Source organism: Esox lucius, chromosome 17 (assembly GCF_011004845.1).
Source record: "Esox lucius isolate fEsoLuc1 chromosome 17, fEsoLuc1.pri, whole genome shotgun sequence".
NCBI lineage: Eukaryota > Metazoa > Chordata > Actinopteri > Esociformes > Esocidae > Esox > Esox lucius.
The window spans coordinates 36,845,567-36,871,435 of record NC_047585.1 but is presented as its reverse complement, the minus strand read 5'-3'; the positions used below and the strand labels follow the sequence as shown (position 1 = coordinate 36,871,435).

The 25,869-nt window shown below is 39.8% G+C and overlaps 1 protein-coding gene and 1 long non-coding RNA gene across 5 annotated transcripts in view; both read right to left on the bottom strand.

The window, feature by feature from the left end:
- Positions 1-24,727, bottom strand: part of LOC105008626 — an 86,404-nt gene extending 61,677 nt beyond the window's left edge. The window contains exons 1-11 of one of the 4 annotated variants that reach the window (XR_004574708.1): positions 24,647-24,725; positions 24,293-24,319; positions 21,249-21,548; positions 20,652-20,933; positions 20,044-20,148; positions 19,494-19,553; positions 17,796-17,849; positions 17,539-17,574; positions 16,872-16,955; positions 16,691-16,709; positions 16,510-16,591 (exon numbers count right to left, since the gene is read on the bottom strand). This is a non-coding gene — a long non-coding RNA (uncharacterized serine-rich protein C215.13). Of the gene's footprint in view, positions 1-4,162; positions 4,190-4,516; positions 4,661-13,833; positions 14,085-14,223; positions 14,265-16,509; positions 16,592-16,690; positions 16,710-16,871; positions 16,956-17,538; positions 17,575-17,795; positions 17,850-19,493; positions 19,554-20,043; positions 20,149-20,651; positions 20,934-21,248; positions 21,549-24,292; positions 24,320-24,646 lie in introns of those variants that run through there. The other 3 variants (XR_004574707.1, XR_004574709.1, XR_004574710.1) reach the window with 3 other exon arrangements.
- LOC105016864 (putative GPI-anchored protein pfl2) overlaps positions 12,972-25,869 on the bottom strand; it is a 72,540-nt gene continuing 59,642 nt past the window's right edge. The window contains exon 14 of the transcript XR_004574705.1: positions 12,972-13,504. The gene's annotated coding sequence lies outside the window, so the exon portion shown is untranslated. The remainder of the gene's footprint in view (positions 13,505-25,869) is intronic.

Genomic DNA, 25,869 nt, shown 5'->3' with positions numbered 1-25,869 from the left:
GGCATTTCCAATCGATCTTTGAATTTTTTTCGGTAAGTTAAATTTATAAGCTATTTAATTAGTAAATAAATGTAATGGGCTAGCTAACGTTAGCTAAAAGACAACAAGCCTCGTTAATAGCCATGTTAATAGCAGGGGATTGTTAGCTAGAAGTTACCAATTATTTTTGTATTAGGCCTATTCTAAATTAAGGTTAAACATGATGTAAGTTAGGCTATAACATATCGTCTAGGTTTAACAAGCAAAGGTTGTACTGTACTTGGACTTGCGATTGATTACGGTATGCGCATTCTGCGAGGGAGAGTGAGGGCGGGGCACAGGGGAGGGGCCGTTGATTTCGCGGCTTTACGGCTTTACTTCCTGCTCGCTACTGCGCATAACTACTGCGCAGAACTGGTCCCAAGATCGCTATCTGCGCAGACGCAAGTCCAAGATGTCCGCGCCGTATCAGGACACTGGTGGCTTCATTTTTCACCAATTGAAAAGAGCGAAAGGGCGTCGTCCATTTTATATACAGTCTATGTGCCACCCGCGCCGAACATGTCTCGTTAGTTCGCAGGGTGCTTGTTAGACTGCTGGAGCATGACCTGTACGTGAAAGCCGAGAAGTGTCTGTTTTTCCAGTCGTCTGTGTCCTTCCTGGGATATCGCTTTTCCAGCACAGGTGTGGCTATGGAGGAGCCTCACATTGACGGTGTGCGTAATTGGCCGACCCCAACCACAGTAAAGGACGTGCAACGATTCTTAGGCTTCGCAAATTATTACAGGAGGTTTATCCGGGGCTTTAGCCACGTCGCGGCTACGATCACCTCCCTTCTGAAGGGGGGGGTGACCATGTTGCGGTGGACCGTGGAGGCGGAGTGGGCGTTTGTGGAACTGAAACACCGTTTCACCTCCGCTCCGGTCCTGGCCCATCCCGACCTGTCGCTCCAGTTCATCGTGGAGGTGGACGCGTCCAACTGTGGGCTCGGTGCCATCCTCTCCCAACGGACGGGGAGTCGTAACACGCTCCATCCCTGTGCCTTCTTCTCCCAGAAGCTCAGTGCGGCGGAGCGGAACTACGACATAGGTGATCGTGAGCTGCTGGCCGTGGTTCGAGCCTTGTCGGCGTGGCGGCACTGGTTAGAGGGGGCTAAACACCCTTTCCTCGTCTGGACGGACCACCGGAACCTGGAGTACATGCGGGCAGCGAGGAGGCTGACCCCTCGCCAGGCAAGGTGGGCTAAGTTCTTCACCCGGTTTGTTTTTACTCTTACTTACAGGCCGGGGAGTAAGAACGTCGGGGCTGACGCACTGTCCCGCCAGCATGACACGGAGGAGAGGCCAGTGGATGACGCTCCCGTGCTCCCGGAGTCGTGCATCGTGGCACCGGTGGTATGGGAACTGGACGCGGACATTGCTAGAGCGCAGCGTGACGAGCCCTCTCCGCCCACATGCCCTGAGGGTCGTACGTATGTGCCGGCGTCTGTCCGCGACCGCCTCATCTACTGGGTGCATACATCTCCCTCCTCTGGTCATCCTGGCATCGGGCCAACGGTGCGCGCCCTGGCCAGTAAGTACTGGTGGCCCACTTTAGCCAAGGACGTGAGGGTGTACGTCTCTTCCTGCTCGGTGTGCGCCCAGAGTAAGGCACCCCGGCACCTACCTGTGGGCAAGTTGCACCCCTTGCCCATTCCACAACGACCATGGTCCCACCTGTCAGTTGATTTCTTAACTGATCTTCCCCCTTCCCAGGGCCATACCACCATCCTGGTCGTTGTGGATCGGTTCTCCAAGTCCTGCCGCCTCTTGCCTCTGCCCGGCCTTCCTACTGCCCTACAGACCGCGAAGGCCCTATTTACACACGTCTTCCAGCACTATGGGGTGCCCAAGGACATCGTGTCTGACCGGGGTCCCCAGTTCACGTCCAGAGTATGGAAAGCTTTCATGCAGCACCTGGGGATCTCGGTCAGCCTGACCTCGGGCTACCATCCCCAGTCCAACGGGCAGGTGGAGCGGGTAAACCAGGAAGTGGGTAGGTTCCTCTGGTCCTACTGCCAGGACCGGCCGGGGGAGTGGGCAGAGTTTCTGCGTTGGGCTGAATATGCACTTAACTCTCTGCACCACTCCTCCACGGGCGTTTCACCCTTCCAGTGTGTACTGGGTTACCATCCGGTCCTGGCGCCCTGGACGCCGAGCCAGACCGGTACCCCTGCGGTGGATGACTGGTTCCGGCGGGCAGCGGGCACGTGGGAGGCAGTGCAAGCTCACCTCCAGCTCGCTGTCCACCGCCAAAAGGTCTCTGCGGACCGTCCGGGCGACCGGGTCTGGCTCTCGTCCAGGGACCTGCCCCTCCGCCTGCCCTGCCGGAAGCTGGCCCCGCGGTTTGTGGGGCCCTTTAAAGTCCTGAGGAGAGTCAACGAGGTAACATATCGGTTACGCCTTCTTCCCGTCTACCGTATTAACCCCTCGTTCCATGTGTCTCTCCTCAGGCCGGTGGTGGCTGGTCCCCTTCAGGGGTGTGAGGTGCCGGAGGTTCCCCCTCCCCCTCTGGACATCAAGAGGGCCCCGGCTTACTCCGTCCGCTCCATCGTCGACTCGAGGCGCCGGGCAGGGGGCCTCCAGTACCTCGTGGAGTGGGAGGGGTACGGCCCGGAGGAGCGGAGCTGGGTTCCGGTGAAGGACGTCCTGGCTCCCGTCCTCGTCCGCGAGTTTCATCAGCGTCGTCCGGATCGCCCTGCTCCGCGTCCCCTGGGTCGGCCCCGGGGCCGGTCAGAAGGGGGGTACTGTGACATCTGCGCCCTCTGCTGCTTCACCTCCCCCTGCAGCAGACAGGCTCCAGCGTTCGACGTCACCGGCCTTCTGACACCACCGTCCATCTCATTATGCATTTCACCTGTGTCCTGTTTAGCGCACCTGTTCCTCATCCTCATCATCCCCCCCAGTATATATGTTCCCTCTGCTCCCCCTGTCTTTGTGTGTAATTGTCTCTGTATACCCAAAGAGCTGGGTTACGCTTTGCTCACCTATATTCATTTATCAACCATATTAAAAGACTGTGACCGTTACGCTGTTCTCCTGCTCCTCCTTGTTCCGCCTGCGAAGACGTGACACCACTGCACTAATGGTCTCGTGGTAATATATCTAAGCTGTCTTTTTACTGTCCTGGAGATCAGTTCAGAATGGTGACTATCTATGATATATCTCAGTGGTTTTATAAATCTCCAACAGCAATATTATTAATGTGACAATGTTAGAGATACGGATAACCTGATCTTTTATTGTTACCTATCTACCAACTACTGATTTCTTCATGACAATAAAATAAAATCTTCCTAGTATTTGAATGTGTGATAAAATTACATTTGGACCACAGTATGCTACAGAACTTTATTTGTAAGAGACAAATGAAGGGTAATAAATGTAAAGGTCATGTAACTTGTTACTTGAAATCCTGAATGTGACTCCTGCTTGTCTAAACAGAACATATGTACTGACAATATTTTATCACTACACTCAAAACTCTATTTGTTCTTTAGAGATCAAATATGTAATGTAGTTAAAGGACCAAAAATTACATTTGAAAACCATTGAAATCATACTTTTTGAGGCAAATTATTGTGGGGAGGAAGTCCCAGGGGGAGAATACTTCTGCAATCCAGGGTATATTTCACTACTCATATAGATACTCATATAGATACTATAGCACTTAAGCCCTTACTGTAGAGTAGGTTTGAAGCAAAGGTACTCAATACTCTCAAACAAATGATTATAAGCTTAACAAAATGAGCACTAGTACCACGTGAGATGTAGAGTAAACATGTTTTACATTTTAATTTAGATGCTATTACTACTATTTAGTATTTCTATACAAGAAAGAACACTGATAGGTTCCAAACCCCTAGTATATAGAGCTATGTGTCTATTCATTGATGAGCTTAGAGCCAATATTGATTTCTCAGCACCTTGATGACACTTTCAGGTGCGGTGCAGTTGCTTGTATTGTATTAAGACTATTTTCATATTATTGTTGTATTAGATTTGTTCTGAGACTCGATCAGTAACCCCTGTTAAGGTGGAACAACAGTTAAACGGGAATCAAATCCTGTATTAAACCATACTACCACCATTACTACATTTTTCCAACTGAATTATTGTATTTAATTTATGGACCTAGTACTGACCTTTGGCTTTGATGGGCTGGAAGGCATCTAGAAATAAAAAAATAGTAATTACCATGAACATCTTGTAAATGTAAAAAAATATATATTGATAAACATGAGTCTAAAACTAGTTGATCTAAATAGTTGATCAAGTAGAATAGTTTATAATCCATGTTATCAAGAAGTGTTCATTCTTCTCTGAGTAATGTCAGATGATCAATATGGTGATCAATGGAATAAAATTAATTATTGTAAACCATAAAATTCACAATAATCCAGTTTAGACTTCTTAAAGAAAAACATTAAATAAGTGGAGGTAATAAGAATACTCTGAAACAAATAGATCATACAATTTAGATAAGAGGAATAACTCACAGAAAAGAAAGATGAACAAATTGAAATGTCCAGCTGCCATATCTGGGATGAATAATGTCATTTCTCAGAGACTCTTACTGTTAGTCTGACTTCACAGGATATCTTAAGGTTTGTTTCAACAGTGAAGTAGAATAAATGCAGAGCTTGTTCACAGGAAAACCACAGAGAGACAAAATGTACAAGGGGTACGTGTGGGCAAATGGTGTGTTAAGAATCATGTTTTTCACATCTGATAATTTGCATATTTGGATGGCATCGGTTCAACATCAGAAAACGAATTCCCTCATGTTTCAATTAGGTCAGATGAGGCTAATTCCCCTGTGTTAATAAATGAGGTCATTTGAGGTTAATTCCCCATGTTAACTTATAACAATAGTCACAAGAGTTATGGTATCACATCATTTACATCGTGAACATAAAATGATAGACTGTCTACAACAGTACACAATGAGGAGATGTAAAGCTTAGGTTAAAATATGCTTGAATAACCAATTTTTTGGGGTATTTAATTATTTTAATTAAATTAACTTCTATATACATACATTTGTTGGGAATATGTATTCAATTTATTTATTTTATTATTTAAACATTTCTAACTCCAAATACACTTTTAACATGTTGGAAATTGTATCCACCCATTATGGAAGGATATTTAATACAGGCAAGAAAATAGACAAATAGAGTACATTTCCCATAATTTACTTAGGGGTTTAGCCCTTTACACTTAAAAGAAATTAGATTAGATTCAACTTTATTCCCATTGAACAGTACAGTACAATGAAATGCAATTAACTGTCACGATTCCCGGGACTCAGGACAGAGGTAGGATCCAGAAGCAGATACAGACACCAGGGTAAAAGGACAATGATGATGATTATTGTAGTAGTTGGAGATGACAGTGGAGATATGTGAGAATTACGTAGGCGGGTATGAATGTATTGTTGGAGGGTGGATAGTGGGTAGCAGAGGTACGAAGTCCGGGAGGCAAGAATGGTCGAATAGTCAGGCAGGGTTCAGTTAACAGAGCGGGGAGTCAGTCCAGGCGAAGGTCGATAACGGGAAGGCAGAAAGGTGGTTGGGAGGGAGGTACAGGATTGGTCTCGGAACAAGGGGCTGGAAACGAACGGGGGAAAAAACACGGTGAGCAGAAGATAACAAAAACAGGATACTTGGGAAATAGGATAGCTTGCTTAATTAGGTAGAGAACACTGTAATAATTACGTGGCTGTACAATAATCCGGCAGGGACTGAAAGCAGAACTCTCCTATTTATAGGGAGAGTGGCAATCAGCCCCCCAGGTGTGTAGACTGGTGCAGGTGCTCAGGATCAGTGGTGATTATGGGTGCCTTCGTGGAGTGCTGGGAACAAGGAGGCTGGTACTTGGGGAGATGTAATGACAGACAAACAGCTCAGGAGGGCTGAGTCCTGACATTAACATTTAACCAGAAGTGCAAATAGAGGAGGGCAGAAAATGTACAAGCATTTACAAGAATTAAGTATATGTATATTAGAAGTGGCAGGTGTAGATGTTCAATGAAGGCAAATGTAGTACAAATGGCTATACAAATGTGCAATAAGGCAAATAGAGGAGGGCAGATAGTTATAGTTATAGTGTTATAATTATAGTTATAGTGTTATAATTATAGTGTATGCTACAAGTGGCATAATAGTTGATACAAACGGCAATTCTAAATGGCATTCTAGACGTGCAATCGAGGCAAATGGATTGATGTAGTAAGGTAGCATGTAACAGCTGTAAAAATGCAAGCACAATGGCAAATCCAATAAATACATAGATGCAGATATCATGGATATCACTGTCATGAATAAAGAAAGCTAGATGTAAATTTAGATTTACACTAACATGAGATTTGATTTATACAAAGGACCTCATGTTAAAGGATATTTGTTTAAGACCTGTTAAAAGTACAGAAAACCAGTGGTGTAGATTCAGTGTGTTTGCAGAAGGCTGTACAACACAACCGTCTGGGCTGAGGCTGCTGGTCTGTCAGGGGTTGCATAGTACATGTGGTATATATCAGACTGGAGGGGGAAAATAGTGTCACTTCAGGCCTTTAAAACAACAGTACTGTAAAACGGTACGGGAAGTTTTAAGTAATTGTAAAACCAATCTGAAAGTCATAAAAAAGTGATTGTGCTTACATTTTCAGATGACTGTCCATTCTCTGCAAAGGATCTGTACAACAGACTGTGCTTAAACAACAAGTTGTGTGTTTGCTATACATAGGACAAATTGAGGTAGAGAAAATAAGTGGTTATTTGTCATATTTAAACAAAGTATAGACTGAAAGTTTTTTAGGTTAAGAAAACATTTTCTATGTTTTTACATTTATTCCTTTCTTAGTCTGCCCTTAGTCAACTTCAATATATTGTGTATTTCTTTCTTCAGAATGATGTAGGTAGCTGGATCCATAAATCAACATGTATTTCTTTTTCCTCCCAAAGCCTTAAATGTTCCCAGCTTCCCTTCTTGTCTGAACATTTTAAATTAGGGATGTCATCAAGAAAGTACCAAGCTCTAAACCACAAATCATATAGGTTATTAGATAAGCCTCGCTACATCAGCATAGCAATAATTCCCTATTGCTCATTTCCTTTTTGAAGAATATTGGTAAGCTCAGCTTTACAAAGGAAAAAAGTAATTGAAAGAGAATAAATGTATATGAATGTGTTTGTTAATCAGAATCAGCTTTATTTATGAACACATATGAAGAATTTGACTCTGTATTATACAGGCTCATGATGTGCTTACTCATAAACAAACAAACAAAGGACATTTAACAAGAGTCACCGACTGCAATATACAGCACACATAAATACACATATTAAAACAATAACATATTAAGACTGATGAGACAATAGTGCAATGAACCGGGTATGAAGTGTACCGGAAAGAAATATTTTTGTACAGGTAATATTATTTACATAAGGACGGTGGATGTGATCTATATACAGTATCTCACAAAAGTGAGTACACCCCTCACATTTTTGTAAATATTTGATTATACCTTTTCATGTGACAACACTGAAGAAATGATACTTTGCTACAATACAAAGTAGTGAGTGTACAGCTTGTATAACAGTGTTAATTTGCTGTCCCCTCAAAATAACTCAACACACAGCCATTAATGTCTAATCCGCTGGCAACAAAAGTGAGTACACCCCTAAGTGAAAATGTCCAAATTGGGCCCAAAGTGTCAATATTATGTGTGGCCACCATTATTTTCCAGCACTGCATTATTTACCAGCACAATGGCAGGCAATTCTAACTAAAGTAGGGATTGTAATAGGGAGTGCTTTGGTTATAGTGGCCTGCTGTATGATCCCTCTCCTTAGATAATTTTTGACCAAGACTGTAGTATCCCAAATGTCTCTACGAGGTATGGACTCTGCTGCTACTGAACCGGAAGTTATTCCACTTCAGGGTCATCCCGGACAGTACATGGATAAGCACGGACACCCTTGCAATGTCAAAGGAGGGCTATTGAATTGCCCATATGGAAATCCGGAGTGTGAATGGTCACTCAAACCAGTAGCTGGGTGGGCGTGCAAGGAATATTACCATCAGAATTCCTTTGCGGAAAACAATGTAGCTGTGGTAGCCCCAGTCATAGACGGTGAAATGGAAAGTGACCCAATGATGGACGGAAGTGTGATCAACCAGGGCTATGAGGAAATGGAGCTTCAGGACTGACTAGGCATGTGTTATGGTCTGATGAAACCAAGGTTGAACTTTTTGGCCATAATTCTAAAAGGTATGTTTGGCTCAAAAACAACACTGCGCATCACCCAAAGAACACCATGCCCACAGTGAAGCATGGTGGTGGCAGCATCATGCTTTGGGGCTGTTTTCTTCAGCTGGAACCGGGGCCTTAGTCAAGGTGGAGGGAATTATGAACAGTTCCAAATACCAGGCAATTTTGGCACAAACTCTTCAGGCATCCGTTAGAAAGCTGAAGATGAAGTTCACTTTTCAGAACAACAACGACCCAAAGCACATATCCAAATCCACAAAAGCATGGCTTCACCAGAAGAAGATTAACATTTTGGAATGGCCCAGCCAGAACCCAGACCTGAATCCAATTGAACATCTGTGGGGTGATCTGAAGGGGGTTGTGCACAGGAGATGCGATCTGACAGATTTGGAGCGCTTTTGCATAGAAGAGTGGGCAAATATTGCAACGACAAGATGTGCCATGCTAATAGACTCCTACCCAAAAAGACTGAATGCTGTAATAAAATCAAAAGGTGCTTCAATCAAGTATTAGTTTAAGGATGTGCAAACTTATGCAACCAGGTTATTGTGAGTATTTTATTTTTTATTTTTCCCCCTCAAAGATTTCAGTTTGTTTTTCAACTGAATTGTTCATGTTATAGGTCACATCAAAGGTGGAAAAAGACCTGACATGATTTATCTTTGTCTCATTCTTTTACATCACAAGAAACTGGCATTTTATCAGGGGTGTGTAGACTTTTTTAATCCACTGTATGTCCCTATTGTTTATTAGATAATAACAGAGCATTTAAAATCCTATTCAAGTTTAGTAAACTAGTCAAGAAATTATTTTCTGTGGATAAATATGTAATTAATTGATGGTTGCATTTTTTAGTTCAAACAGAGTTAACAAAATGGTTCAAATGGAAAATAATTGCAGTTAAATTCAATCAATCATCATACTAACCTTAGGCTTTGACGTATTGGAAGGTATCCAAAAAATTATAAAATGTGTCATTATTATACATAGGTCATTATGAAACTATTTATTTACAAATACTGGGTTGAGTCTCACCTCGCTATATTAAGATGATTGACTAACTGCCCAAATGTAAATGCAGAATAACTTGTAATGTATGCATGGCATTGATATCAAGCAGTTTGCACTAAATAAAATGAAAACTGCTTGATATAAAAGAATGACAAAGGAAAAACAAGCCATAATGATGATCAATGAATTAGGACATGCCTTATAGTCTTGAGATTCACAAGTTTAGAATTCCTTAAGATAAAGACTGAAAGAGTGAAACATTTTTTTGGACTATTTACATTGTAGATTCTCACTGAAGGCATCAAAACTATGAATTAACACATATGGAATTATGTACTTAACAAAAAAGTGGGAAATAACTGAAAACATGTCTTATATTTTAGATTCCTCAAAGTTGCTACCCTTTGCTTTTTTGATAGCGCTGCAAACCCTTAGTGTTCTCTCAATGAGCTTCATGAGGTAGTCACCTGAAATGGTTTATACTTCACAGGTGTGCCTTGTCAGTGTTAATTAGTGGAATTGTTTCCCTTATTAATGGGGTTGGGACCATCAGTTGTGTTGTGCAGAAGTCAGGTTGATACACAGCCGACAGCCCTATTGGACAACTGTTAGAATTCATATTATGGCAAGAACCAATCAGCTAAGTAAAGAGAAACGAGTGGCCATCATTACTTTAACAAATGAAGGTCAGTCAGTCCGGAAAACTGCGAAAACTTTGAATGTGTCCCCAAGTGCAGTCGCAAAAACCATCAAGTACTACAACGAAACTGGCTCACATGAGGACCGCCCCAGGAATGGAAGACCAAGAGTCACCTCTGCTGCTGAGGATAAGTTCAGGTGAACGGATGGATTCTACATGGCTGGTTCCCACCGTGAAGCATGGAGGAGGAGGTGTGATGGTGTGGGGGTGTTTTGCTGGTGACGCTGTTGGGGATTTATTCAAAATTGAAGGCATACTGAACCAGCATGGCTACCACAGCATCCTGCAGAGACATGCCATCCCATCCGGTTTGCGTTTAGTTGGACCATCATTTATTTTTCAACAGAAAAATGACCCCAAACACACCTCCAGGCTGTGTAAGGGCAATTTGACCAAGAAGGAGAGTGATGGAGTGCTGCGCCAGATGACCTGGCCTCCACAGTCACCGGACCTGAACCCAATCGAGATGGTTTGGGGTGAGCTGGACCGCAGAGTGAAGGCAAAAGGGCCAACAAGTGCTAAGCATCTCTGGGAACTCCTTCAAGACTGTTGGAAAACCATTTCAAGTGACTACCTCTTAAAGCTCATCAAGTGAATGCCAAGAGTGTGCATAGAAGTAATCAGTGCAAAGGGTGGCTACTTTGAAGACATAAGACATGTCATGTCATGTCATCATCTACCGCTTATCCGGGGCCGGGTCGCGGGGGCAGCAGTCTAAGCAGGGATGCCCAGACTTCCCTCTCCCCAGACACTTCCTCCAGCTCTTCCGGGGGGACACCGAGGCGTTCCCAGGCCAGCCGGGAGACATAGTCCCTCCAGCGTGTCCTAGGTCTTCCCCGGGGTCTCCTCCCGGTGGGACAGGACCGGAAAACCTTCCCAGGAAGGCGTTCCGGAGGCATCCGAATCAGATGCCCAAGCCACCTCAGCTGACCCCTCTCGATGTGGAGGAGCAGCGGCTCTACTCTGAGCTCCTCCCGGGTGACCGAGCTTCTCACCCTATCTCTAAGGGATCGCCCAGCCACCCTGCGGAGAAAGCTCATTTCGGCCGCCTGTATCCGGGATCTTGTCCTTTCGGTCATGACCCAAAGCTCATGACCATAGGTGAGAGTAGGAACGTAGATTGACTGGTAAATCGAGAGCTTCGCCTTGCGGCTCAGCTCTTTCTTCACCACGACAGACCGATACATCGACTGCATTACTGCAGAAGCTGCACCGATCCGTCTGTCAATCTCCCGTTCCATCCTTCCCTCACTCGTGAACAGGACCCCTAGATACTTAAACTCCTCCACTTGAGGCAGGCACTCTCCACCAACCTGAAGTGGGCAAGCCACCCTTTTCCGACTGAGGACCATGGCCTCGGATTTGGAGGTACTGATTTTCATCCCCACCGCTTCACACTCGGCTGCAAAGCGTCCCAGTGCATGCTGAAGGTCCTGGCTTGAAGGGGCCAACACGACAACATCATCCGCAAAGAGCAGAGACGAAATCGTGTGGTACCATAAGACATGTTTTCAGTTATTTCACACATATTTGTTAAGTACATAATTCCACATGTGTTCACTCATAGTTTTGATGCCTTCAGTGAAAATAAAGGAAACGCATTGAATGAGAAGGTGTGTCCAAAATTTTGGCCTGTACTGTATATGTTTACAGCAAAAAGAAACAAAGAAAAGGTACTTTTATTTGAGTTTTGTAAACTTAAGCATATAAAACTTTCCTTAATGTCTTGTGAATGATGTTAAATGTCAGAGCAGTGCAAGATGATCAGTGGTACTTGTAAGCACCTGTTCTGATTAACCATGTTGTTTACAGTAAAGCAATTTAAAGAACATTCAATTAGAATTAATTTCCATTTGGAGGCAACACCATTGCTCTATTTTTAAATAAAGTTTTTTATATAACCTGACGTGTGAAATATCCTTTGAAATATATCCTAAAAAAGCAGAAGCTTACAAAGTTATATATTTCCATCTTTAGGGACTGTACCAGTACGTTGTGACTTGTAAACAGACCACCCCACAGTACAACTGACAACAACCTAAAGCCTGGATACATGAACATCACTCTATTTTCCCAGATCCAGAGGAAATTAATATTTTCCTGTATAATTTATTTTTTACTGTTGAAAGTGCCTTTTAGTACAAGACCTAGATCTTTCTAGTACACTGGACTAAAGATGTTTCCATGAACTACCAGTCCAGTGTTACATATTGACTCATCTTGTGAAACTGGCATGAGATTAATTATCTATTGATTCATCTGCTTACTTTGTGGTGCACAAACAGAATAGAACATCTTTACATTTGTAATATGTGATTAAAATGTAAACATGTCTTCATAACAATTTAAAGGTGTACTCTCATTACATGATTATCCATCTGACACTGTATCTCTTTTCAGCTCAGAAGTACGACCAACCCATTCAGACATTGGTTTAGAAGACAAAATAGGAGAGACAACAACTTCTAACCAATGAAAACCAAGAGAGCGGTGCACGTTTAAAGACAAACAGATGTTTTATTTCAGTGGGCTAAATTCCATACAAACCTAAATGGCAATGTCAATACAAAGAATAGTTTCAGTAGAATTAATGAAAATACATGTTACAATATGATTTCATCTACATGTGACTTTGAAAATATGAAAACTGGAGTGAATGCAATCACATAATATACAGTAACTTCCTGAACGGTGTGTGTGTGGGGATAAGAGTTTGAAATTTAAAATGACTTCAAATGTTACAAGGGAAGGAGGAGCAAGGGTTGTTCAGAGATCATGAGGATTTTGGGCATTAAGGAAGGGAGAACAATTCTTTTAAATGTTTGTGTTCATATATAATCTAATATATAGTATTTAAAATAATTTCAGTACAAAGATTAACTTTAGGAACTGACAAATTGCTATAATAAATATAAAAAATACTTATATTTAAGTGAAAAAAAAAAAAGTTTAAATAATGACTGAACATCTTCACACTTTCATACATAATTATCTCTCTACCACATGTCTGGTTGATTAGGTTAGATTAAACTTTATTTTAATTGAACAAGTACAGTACCATGAAATGGAGTTTGGGTCCAACCAGAAGTATATACACTTTTAATCAGAGTACAGTAGCTTACTGCCACGTCTGGGTCACTCACAATGACTCCTCCCCCGCTGAGGAGATCAATCTCCCCGGTTACCTAATCACCGGCCACCCCGTCACGCCCAACCCAATGCCCTGTTCTGTCATCAGCTCCCCGGACACTCACTATCCAACGCCCTTCCCATGATCACCAGACAATTAGGCACACCTGTTTCCTACCAGTCACCCTACTTTTACCACTGGCTTTTGTTTGTCTGTCATGTAGCCTTACAGTTCTGTCTGTGTGAAACCTACAGTATATACTCATCTCATCTTTTTCTAAGTTGGCCCTTTTACTTTGTCAGTACCTTTGTGTGATTAGTAACAGTTTGCTATTAAAGCAAGTTTAAATTAATCTGGACTTGTTTCCAGACCTGTCCCTTACAACACCACATTACATTTAGAATGCATATTGTTGAATTAATTACATTTATTCGATTAAATTCTGTTTGGATCCATTACTTATTAATGTTAATTAAAGTAACTTGATATCCAATATGCATTTTGCATAATGTGTGAATATGCAATAAAGGCATCAATTTATATCAATTTTGACTCCAAATACTGGAATAAATATTGGAAACTGAATCCAAGCACTATGGAAAACTCCTCACACAGCTGACAATAAACATTAATACTGAAAATGTTACATAATTTACCAGGGGCGAAAGAAGAAACAAATACAAAAAGAGTATGTCCCGAATACCTTAAACACCAAAATTGATATTATGCATATGTAAAAAAAGTCACGTGTCAGTGTTAATTTCAAGTAAAGTGATGTGAACAAAAGACATTATGTTAAAAAGAGGGTATTTGTTTAAGACCTTTTAAAGTTAGTAACAGAAAACCAGTGGTGTAGTTTCAGTGTGTCTGCAGAAGACTGTACAACCCACCTGTCTGGGCTGAGGTTGCTGGTCGATCAGGGACTGAGCAGTACATGTGGTATGTACCAGACTAGAGGGGGAAAATATAGTTTCACTTCAGACGGGCACAACATTACTCTAAAAGGGTAAAGGTTACTGTATAAATATGTACCATCTTTATGAAAATACAACATCAAGCCTGTAAGTCTTGATACGGTGAATTAACTTACATTGCCATTTCCAGATGACTGTTCGTTCTCTTCAGCAGGAACTAGACAACACAGACAAAGCCTGAATGAGAGTGTACTTTGAAATCACATTTCCATAATATGTAAAGAAAATATTGAATTCACATTAGCAACGAGAAACTCTTATTATGCCAGAGGTGCACAAAGGTGCAATACATTAGTGCTCAACACTTTGCCAGCCCGCTGATTTGTAAAGATTAAACTCAATGACTATGTTATTTACACTCAGCAGTAGACAGTCAAGGTGGAAGATGATCTGTGATAATTAACATTTTCCCTAGTTTACACTATAAACAAATGTATCTCCAAAACAAATCTGGCAACAAATAGTGTTTGAATATTTCGTTAGACACCATTGACCATTGTCTTAAACTGAGTAACTTTTCTTATTAAGTTTTCCTCCACCACAAATAGCATCTATTAACTGTATGGCTTTTGCCACTGGCCGTTTTAACAGCTTATTACCCTTTCGTGAATGACATTGATACAATAACCACTGTATCAATATAGGTGACGATAACTGACTTTTATGTCAAGTGAAAATGTGAATCAGGTAACCAACCAAATGTTTGTTTATCCTGAAGCAATCCTAAGACCTAAATCGAAAATCCACCAGAAATTGTCGCAATATTACAGTAAACAGTTTCATTTTAGGCTTCCCATAACGTTGCTAAGGAAGATTGTAGCCAGCGAAGTTTGTGTCTATCCTGAACAAATCCTCTTTTGCCACTGGCCATTTTAACAGCTAATTAGCCATATGTGAATGATATTGATACAATTACAACTGTATCAATATAGATGATGATAACTGACTTTTTCGTCAAGTGAAAAGATGGGAGAATCATGTAGCCAACGAAGTTTTGTCTATCCTGAACAAATCCTCTTTTGCAACTTTCTGTTTTAACAGCTAATTGCTCATTCGAGAATGACATTGATACAGTTAAACTGACTAACGTTACTTATTAAGTTTACCTCCACCACAAATAGCATCTATGAACAGTATGGTGTTTGCCACTGGATGTTTTTACAGCATATTAGCCAATAATAGGCTTTACCAGCATCTACTAACTTACTGGAATAGTCGTAAGAATTGAGCAATTGCTAGCGAGTCTTAATTTCACACTGCCAAAGCTATTTCATTTCATGGCATAACAACGTACTTTTTTCTGTCATTTGTGAATGACATTGATACAATAAATATCAATAAAGGTGACGATAACTAACTTTTTCATCAGGTGTAAAGACGAGAGAATCGTGGAATCTACCAGAAATAGTCGCAATACCGTATAAACGTAAACAGTTTTAGTTTAGGCTTACCACAACATAGCTACTGAATGTTGTAGCCAGCTACGTTTTTGTCTATCCTGACCCAAAAAGCATGCCCGGGTGCGTACTTCGAAAATCCCACCATAAACTGTTTTATTGTGGCCTGCAGATAAAATTAATAAATATCGTTCTCACTAGATTCAAATTCAGGTCAATTACCTGAGAGGCACTGTCTTTAAACACTACACCACGGCACTACGCGTTTTGTCTGTCTATAGACACTATTTAGCATTGTGTTATATTGACTAACATTTCTTATTAAGTTTATTTCCACCACAAATAGTGTCTGTGAACTGTATTGCTTTTGCCCCTGGTCGTTTTAACAGCTTATTAGCCAGTAATAGGCTTACTAGTATCTATTAACTTCCTAGGAATAGTCATAAGAATTGAGCAATTGCTAGCGAGACTGAAGATAAACTTTTCAATGCCAGAAACAGTCGCAATATAACCATATTCAGTTTTAGTTAAGGCTTACTATAACGTAACAACTATATTTTGTAAGCAGCTAGGTGTTTGTCTAACCACTACGCTATTTAGTTCTCTAACCACTACGCTATTTAACAAGGGGTTCTCCATCAGTTAGTCAGTCACTCAGTCAGTCAGTAAGAGAAATCCGCTCTTCTTGGCCAGCTCCGCTAACATGGTCCGGCAAAAAATAATACAATGCTGTTTAAATGTGTTCAGCTTCTATCACACACTTTCTACCTGGTTTTAAATTCCCGTTTTTATTCAGATAAACAGTTGAGAAGCCCTGCTAAATGTATGTCCCAGAGTATGACGGCAGGGTTCAAATGACATTCAGTTAAACAGAATTCATTCATGATTAGAGAATAGAACCCATTATCCCCCAAATCCACTAGGACTCCACAGCTCATTGCTCCCATTGCCAAATGTACAACAGAAATCATATGCTAATGGATCTGTAGTGTGTTTGTACATGTGTATAGTAATCACAGTAGTATGTGGTGTTTAGTGTATTTATTGGTCCTTACATTGGTTATGTTCATCCTGTTGGGCTTGAGATCTATAAGAAGAGAAAAAGGCATGTAATCATAGACAGCAACACAGAACAAAATGCTGATTGAAACTGCATCATAATATCTAAAACACGATGAATTCTTACCTCTGAGAATATTTGTTCTCTGTAAAACATAAAATAAACTGTATTAATAATGCCTAATATACCCTTCCATGTCAATTAATTTACAAAAACAAATTGATAAAGTAACTCGTCACAGACAGATTAATTAGAAAGAGAAATGTCTTTTTAAGATTTAATACGCTTCAGTATCTGAAGTACTCACTGGTCCTCCTGCAGAGACAGACAGCTGTCAATCCAACCAAGAACATGCCCACTCCAGAAGCCACACCCAGCCATAATAGTTTCCCTGTTTGGTGACATTGGGTCTTTAGGTGTTAATCCCTGCCTCAAAATATTACCAATAGAAAGATATAAGACTACATTGTTAATGTCTGAATAAATGGACAGGTAGTCAGCTACAAAAGGATAGTAAACCAAATTGCTCTGAGGAGTTTTGACCTCCTGTGCCCGGAGAGAGGATGTTAAGTGACAGACAAACATCACAACTTTGGCAGTGCTCACTTTCAGTTGAAGTCTGTGGGCTGCCAGTTGTCAAAGTAGAACTAACAGACCAGCCTGGTGTAAAGAAAGATTAGATTATACAGTGAGCTGTCTGAATGGGATGAAATATGAGCTGGTCTTTGAAGGAGTTACGGGAAAAGCAGACGTATCCTTCTTTAAGTGTTGCTGCAGAGGATAATCCTGATTTGTTCAAACTGTAATATTGAATGACAAACTAGCTTTAGTCTGTTTTCTGACTGTCCTCGTTAAACGAAAAGAGAAAAAGAAAATTATTTCAATGTGTAAATAAACATTTTTGACCTCTCTGGCAATTTGGTAAAAACGCTACATTATTGTGAGGAACAACTAGATACAGATGGTCAACACACCTGATGAAGTTGCTGGCGTGATAGCAGTGGTTGATCCTGGTGAGAAGAAGTAACATATGATACATAAGAACTAATGTATATGGGTTCATATCTAAGCTTCTTCATTATGCAGAATACACATACAAATCAGATGTAAAAAAAAGGAGTGGAATTACATCAGCTTTGAATATGTCTACAAGCAAAGTGGTCTGAGCTGTAGTAAATAAATGTAAACAAAATAATTGTAATTGCAAAACAGACTTTGAAGACCTACTTACTGGTAATTGGTCTCACAGAGATTTTGGAGGTCAAATGAGAACTTACTGTCGAACCTGTTGGGAAAGAAATAGAAAGTTAATTCTCTATCTAATCACTCCAATTAATTTCTATAAAATATCTATAAAATATTTATTTCTGCAGACCATGAGAAAAACAGAGGAAGCATTTCTATAAATTTCCCATCATGGAGTCTGTTAGTGCATAGCCAGCATCACTGAAGGCTTCTGCCATTTAAAATGAGACAACTGGGTGATCATGACTCCAACAAGGTCATCAGGAGGTATGGGCTAATGAAGCATAATGGAGATTGAAATCCCACTCAGTTGACAACATTCAAGGTGTGGATGCCCTCTGTTGCCTAACAGCCTTTTGGATACATGGTGAATTCCATGTTTCCATCATCCCTTGTGTGGTGTGTATACAGTGTGTGGTGTGTATACAGTGTGTAGTGTGTATACAGTGTGTAGTGTGTATACAGTGTGTGGTGTGTATACAGTGTGTGGTGAGTATACAGTGTGTGGTGTGTATACAGTAAGTAGTGTGTATACAGTCTGTGGTGTGTATACAGTGTGTAGTGTGTATGCAGTGTGTGGTGTGTATATAATGTGTGGTGTGTATACAGTGTGTAGTGTGTATACAGTGTGTGGTGTGTGGTGTGTATACAGTGTGTAGTGTGTATACAGTGTGTAGTGTGTATACAGTGTGTGGTGTGTATATAATGTGTGGTGTGTATACAGTGTGTAGTGTGTATACAGTGTGCAGTGTGTATACAGTGTGTGGTGTGTATATAATGTGTGGTGTGTATACAGTGTGTAGTGTGTATACAGTGTGTAGTGTGTATACAGTGTGTGGTGTGTATACAGTGTGTAGTGTGTATACAGTGTGTAGTGTGTATACAGTGTGTGGTGTGTATATACTGTGTGGTGTGTATACAGTGTGTAGTGTGTATACAGTGTGTAGTGTGTATACAGTGTGTGGTGTGTATACAGTGTGTAGTGTGTATACAGTGTGTGGTGTGTATACAGTGTGTGGTGTGTATACAGTGTGTAGTGTGTATATACTGTGTGGTGTGTATACAGTGTGTAGTGTGTATATACTGTGTGGTGTGTATACAGTGTGTGGTGTGTATATACTGTGTGGTGTGTATACAGTGTGTGGTGTGTATATACTGTGTGGTGTGTATATACTGTGTGGTGTGTATACAGTGTGCGGTGTGTATATACTGTGTGGTGTGTATATACTGTGTGGTGTGTATACAGTGTGCGGTGTGTATATACTGTGTGGTGTGTATACACAGTGCTTGTCCATGTCCCTGTTGCCAGTTCGTCTTGTGCATTTTCCAAGTCATTCCAACATTCTTGTTTCTCTTGTATTCCCTGTGTTCCGTTCCAGTATTCCCATGTACCAGATTCCTGCTTGTTTACCGACCCTACTGTCCTGTTCATCATCCGACTGTACCTTCGCCAAGATAACCTGTGTACCGAAACCCTGCCTGTTTGGACTGCTCGATTCTTACCTGCCGATTCAGTACCAATAAATACCTGAACAGTTTTTCCTGCCTCCTGTGTCCTGCAATTGTGTCCACACTTGAGTTCTGATACACCTTTTTTAACACTCCTACAAGCTTGGCTGATAAATAACAACAGTGTCACAATCAACGTTCTGATATTTACAAAAGAAACAGATGTTCAACCTACCTGCTGTAGAAGATGTCTGTTTAGTTGTTGGATCACTGATCATGAGATCTCCCGGCAGATCTAAAAGCATTTGAATTATGTCTGACTTAATATCGTAGTGTTACTCAGGTGATTGTAAACTGAAAAGGAAGTGAGATCCAGGAATTATGAAATCCTTCTCATTATGGCTGACTCTAATCACTGGTTTCTGAACTGGGAAAAAATTTTTTTTTTGCATATCATTCTGTTTGTTATATCTAACTAGTCTCTTTTCCACAACTAATGATAAAATAAGCATGGGGGAAATAGTTACATTACTATGTTAAACATTACCAGACAGTGTATTTAAGCATTCTAATTGTATCATTTACAAATAAATCTACAAAACACTAAAATATTTCTGCATGTTTAACCTTCTTCAGTCTATGCTCATATTTCACAATTTCTACTATGCTAATATGTTGAATTAGTTAAAGATGTTCATACCATGGGACAATTTTCAAATCAAAAAATGAATATTAACAAATAGCATCAATATATTTTAATGTGATGCTATTAATTACTCCATTACCTGGTAAGTTGTATCCATCACTGTGTGGGGACACAGAGTGGGAGTCTATAGAGATGACATCAGAAGACTCATCCTTCATATGTATCTCTGGTTTCTGTAGTTCACCTGTGAGGAGAAAACTATAATATTATGTAAATGCAGTAGCATTATGAAAATAAAGCTCTGTATAAATGACTAAAACAATGTTCAATATATTTATTGCCAGAATATATATATATATATATATATATATATATATATATATGTGAGGAACAAAAGCATTCAATTTGCAGTGGTCTCTTAATTTTAACCCTTCTGTTCTTCACTCAAAACCTTCCTTTTTGTCTTTTTTGGAAAGGAAAACATTCCTTTTCGAGACTTCACACAATCACCTTTGGTATTTTTTGTTAGATTATCAATATAACATAGCTAAGGTCTGTTTTCAGGAATGCAACTTTTCATGTTGTATAACATAAAATCTCAGCCATTTTAATTTAACCTATTAATATGCCTCCTTGCTCCTTATTAAATAGGTAAAAATGTATTATACCATTGTATTATACTATTTCTATGCTATAGGATATAGTGTATTATACGTTTAGCTATTATTGTATTAACAACCTACTAACCCTGGACAGTGACAGAAACTGGGTCACTGACAGGAGATGTGTGAGACATCCCTACAGTGTAGTGACATGTGACCTGGACCACAGCTGGTAATGGTTGACCTGTCCAAGAGAGCAGCTGAGATCCTGTGACCGTCTGTTTACAGGTTGAGCCTGGCAGACTAGATCTCCCCACTTCACTGAAGATACAGTCAGACACATAGACAGATGGAGGAGTCTCACAGATCAGCTGAACTGAGTCTCTCTTTCTGATGACTGTAGGAATCACTGTCAGCTGAGGATGATCTGTGAGAATAAAAAAAGTTGCAATTTGTGTTTTTTTTTAGATTATTGACAGCCTTATCACCCTCTGTTTATGGAGGGAGGGATCTTGGATACTAACAATACTTAATGCAGTGTTAATATGGGAAACATATATTTTTGATTGTTTAATGGGATAGCTAAGAGAGAAAGCTTTTCTCAATCCACTTACCTAGTAAAATTAGGATTCAATATAAAATAATAAAAAATAAAAGTACAACAAACAGTATAATAAAAAGATCAGAAGAGAAACATGGCAAAACAGTACATTGATTAAAACAATTAAAACAGTCTTCTTACCCTCAATTGTGACTGTAGATGGGTCACTGAATATGGATCTAAACTGAAAGCTTGTGTTACTGTATTGACATTGTATTTTGACCACAGCAGGTGAACTTCGACCTGTCCACCGTAACAGATGATTTCCTGTGACTCTGAGTGTCTGTTGACAGGCTGCTGGTAGGGTAAACTCAACTTGCCCCTCAAATTTGAAGTAACACTCAGACTCAGAGAGAGATGAAGGAGTTGCACAGATCACCTGAACAGAGCCTCTCTCTCTGATGACTGTAGGAATCACTGTCAGACTGGGCTGAGGAAGGTCTGTTAGGAGGAATGTCAGGGAATAAATAAATTTTCAGTGTTTCATTAATCATACACCAATCAGCCATAACATTATAACCACTGACAGGTGAAGTGAATAACACTGACAATCTCGTCATCATGGCACCTGTCAGTGGGTGGGATATATTAGGCAGCAAGTGAACATTGTGTCCTCAAAGTTGATTTGTTAGAAGCAGGAAAAATTGGCAAGCGTAAGGATCTGAGCGACTTTTACAAGGGCCAAATTGTGATCACTAGACGACTGGATCAGAGCACCTCCTAAACTGTAGCCCTTGTGTTCCCGGTCTGCAGTGGTCAGTACCTATCTGCTGCTAACATCTTGGTGCCAGATACCACAGCACACCTTCAGATGTCTAGTGGAGTCCATGTCTCAAAGGGTCAGGGCTGTTTTGGCGGCAAAAGGGGGACCTACACAAGATTAGGCAGGTGGTCATAATCTTATGGCTAATTGGTGTATGTAGCAAATGTCATGTATGTTCAAATGTCATATATATGGTATGTTTGAAAATTGAGGCTTGCATAAATATTAACCACATTTCTTCAAAATTTTGTTTCATTTAATGTCTGGAAATGTATTGAATTTGGCGTTCAATTTTGGTGGTAAGATAGAAATTAACCTCATCCCCAAGTTATTGTGCACAGAGCAAATAAGCCAGGAACACCTAACAGTCTAAGTTGGACTTTAGGGGGTGACAGTCATCCTATGGGAGTGTGAAGTATTTGTCATGTTTTGAAATACAGCCAATCAAAATACTGCAGTGTGGCATGAAATGGAACGGCATTTCTGATGTTTGATCATCTAAAATAACACTTCTATTACATTCAGTATATAATGAGTCAGCCAATTCATAAAACAAGCTTATAGGCAACAGCACTTTTTTGATCATAATGAACTAGTTTTAATGAAGCAAGAACTGCCTTGTTATGCAGCAATTCAGTATCAGTGTGAAAGATGTCAAACAGCAATGTTACAACATTGTAGTGATTGGTGCTTGGGTTAACAAAACACGGATGGTGGGAGATGATTGGTCAGTAGACTAAGCCAATTAAACTAAAGGCTATTGATGCAGGGATGTTTCCCAACTGTCTTATTTGCTTATTTGCTTTCATTAAATTGTTCCACCAGACCATCCGCAAATTCAGAAGAGTCTGGAAATGAGATTGGATAGGAACTGAAAACGACTGTAGGTTTCCTGGTACGAAGACAAGGATAGGCATAAAGGTTGTAGTCAGAGAGTATAAGGTCAAATTTTTCTCCAATAAATGTTATTTTAATTCCATAATCTTGATCATATGTATGTGGTTTGACATTAAGACACACAGATATATGAAATAAATGGAGAATTCAGTTTTGTCTGTCTAGCAGTTGTTTGGCACTGAAACAAAGACAAAGAATGTAGGAAATGAATGGGTTAATTGGTTGCAGGTGTCTCAGAGCATAGAGATGTATAGAGGACTCTATTTAACCCCACCTCCACTCCACCCTCAGTCCTCCATTAGCACATACAAGTGTCCCTATCCCTGAGGGAGTCAAAATGATCAGGGTGTCAGGGGTAATAAGTTGCCCCAGTTGCCCCTTCCAGCCTTGTTTTGGTGGTTATTGTCCTGTTAAACGTTACTGAAAAACATCCCAGTCTTTGTAGTCATCACACAAATCCATACCATGACCAGCCACCACCATATTGTAGAGGTTACTTATTAAAGTTTTGTTTTGTATTTTGTAGTCGATGAAGTGTAATCCTTGTACCTTGTGTTATACCTTGTGTTATGGTTAGACATGAAACCACTAACTAAAGTTGTATTCAAATGTCAAAACCAGAAATTAGGAACTTGGCTTTCTGTGCTATCTAATCAGTAATTGCACCCACGTGGTATCCCAGGTCTAAATACGTTTCTGATTAGGGGGTTGCAATGAGAAAATAGACTGAAACTGGATTTGAGGGCCAGATTTGAATACCACTGCACTAATGGTCTCGTGGTAATATATCTAAGCTGTCTTTTTAATGTCCTGGAGAATATCTATGATATATCTCAGTGGTTTTATACATTTCCAACAGCAAAATTATTAATGTGACAATGTTAGAGATACGGATAACCTGATCTTTTATTGTTACCTATCTACCAACTACTGATTTCTTCATGACAATAAAATAAAACCTTCCTAGTATTTGAATGTGTGATAAAATTACATTTGGACCACAGTATGCTACAGAACTTTATTTGTAAGAGACAAATGAAGGGTAATAACTTCTAAAATAAATGTAAAGGTCATGAATGTGACTCCTGCTTGTCTAAACAGAACATATGTAGTGACAATATTTTATCACTACACTCAAAACTGTATTTTTTCTTTAGAGATCAAATATGTAATGTAGATAAAGCACCAAAAAGTACATTTGAAAACCATTGAAATCATACTTTTTGAGGCAAATTATTGGGGGGAGGAAGTCCCAGGGGGAGAATACTTCTGCAATCCACGGTATATACAGTACCCTATTTCACTGCTCATATAGATACTCATATAGATACTATAGCACTTAAGCCTTTACTGTAGAGTAGGTTTGAAGCAAAGGTACTCAATACTCTCAAACAAATGATTATAAGCTTAACAAAATAAGCACTAGTACCACGTGAGATGTAAACATGTTTTACATTTTAAGTTAGATGCTATTACTACTATTTAGTATTTCTATACAAAAAAGAACACTGGACCTAGTACTGACCTTTGGCTTTGATGGGCTGGAAGGCATCTAGAAATAAAAAAATAGTAATTACCATGAACATCTTGTAAATATAAAAAAAATGATATAGTTAAACATGAGCCTAAAACAAGTTGATCTAAAAAGATGACCAAGTAGAATAGTTTATAATCCATGTTATCACAAAGTGTTCATTCTTCTCTGAGTAATGTCAGATGATCAATATGGTGATCAATGGAATAAAATGAATTATTGTAAACCATAAAATTCACAATAATCCAGTTTAGACTTCTTAAAGAAAAACATTAAATGAGTGGAGGTAATAAGAATACTCTGAAACAAATAGATCATACAATTTAGATAAGAGGAATAACTCACAGAAAAGAAAGATGAACAAAATGAAATGTCCAGCTGCCATATCTGGGATGAACAATGTCATTTTTCAGAGACTGTTACTGTTAGTCTGACTTCACAGGATATCTTAAGGTTGTTTTCAACAGTGAAGTACAATAAATGCAGAGCTTGTTCACAGGAAAACCACAGAGAGCCAAAATGTACACAGCGTAGATGTGGGCTAATGGTGTGTTAAGATTTATATGTCTTTCACATCTGATAATTTGCATATTGGGATGGCATCGGTTCAACATCAGAAAACGAATTCCCTCATGTTTCAATTAGGTCAGATGAGGCCAATTCCCCTGTGTTAATAAATGAGGTCATTTGAGGTTAATTCCCCATGTTAACAAAAGTCACAAGAGTTATGGTATCACATCATTTACATTGTGAACATAAAATGATACACTGTCTACAACAGTACACAATGAGGAACTTAGTCTTGAAGCGTTTTGGGTATTGAATTATTTTAATCAAATTCACTTCTATATACATGCATTTTTTGGGAATATGTTTTAAATTAATTGATTTTATTATTTAAACTTGTATGTATCATTTCTAACTCCAAATACACTTTATTTAACATGTTGGAAATTGTATCCACCCATTAAAGACATATATTTAATACAGGTATTTAATACAGGTGACAAATTCAGCACATTTCATATAATATACTGAGGGGTTTAGCCCTGGACACTGGACAAGAAAGTAGATTAGATTCAACTTTATTGTCATTGAACAGTACAAGTACAGTACAATGAAATGCAGTTAACATTTAACCAGAAGTGCAAATAGAGGAGGGCAGAAAATGTACAAGCATTTACAAGAATTAAGTATATGTATATTAGAAGTGGCAGGTGTAGATGTTCAATGATGGCAAATGCAGTACAAATGGCTATACAAATGTGCAATAAGGAAAATAGAGGAGGGCAGAAAGTAATAGTTATAATGTTATAATTTTAGTTATAGTGTTATGGTTATAGTGTATGCTACAAGTGGCATAATAGTTGGTACAAACGGCAATTCTAATTGGCATTCTAGATGTGCAATCGAGGCAAATGGATTGATGTAGTAAGGTAGCATGTGCAACCGGCATGCAGAAATAGCAGCAATGAGGCCCCCAAGGTAGACATGCATGTGTAACAGCTGTAAAAATGCAAGCACAATGGCAAATCCAATAAATACATAGATGCAGATATCATGGATAT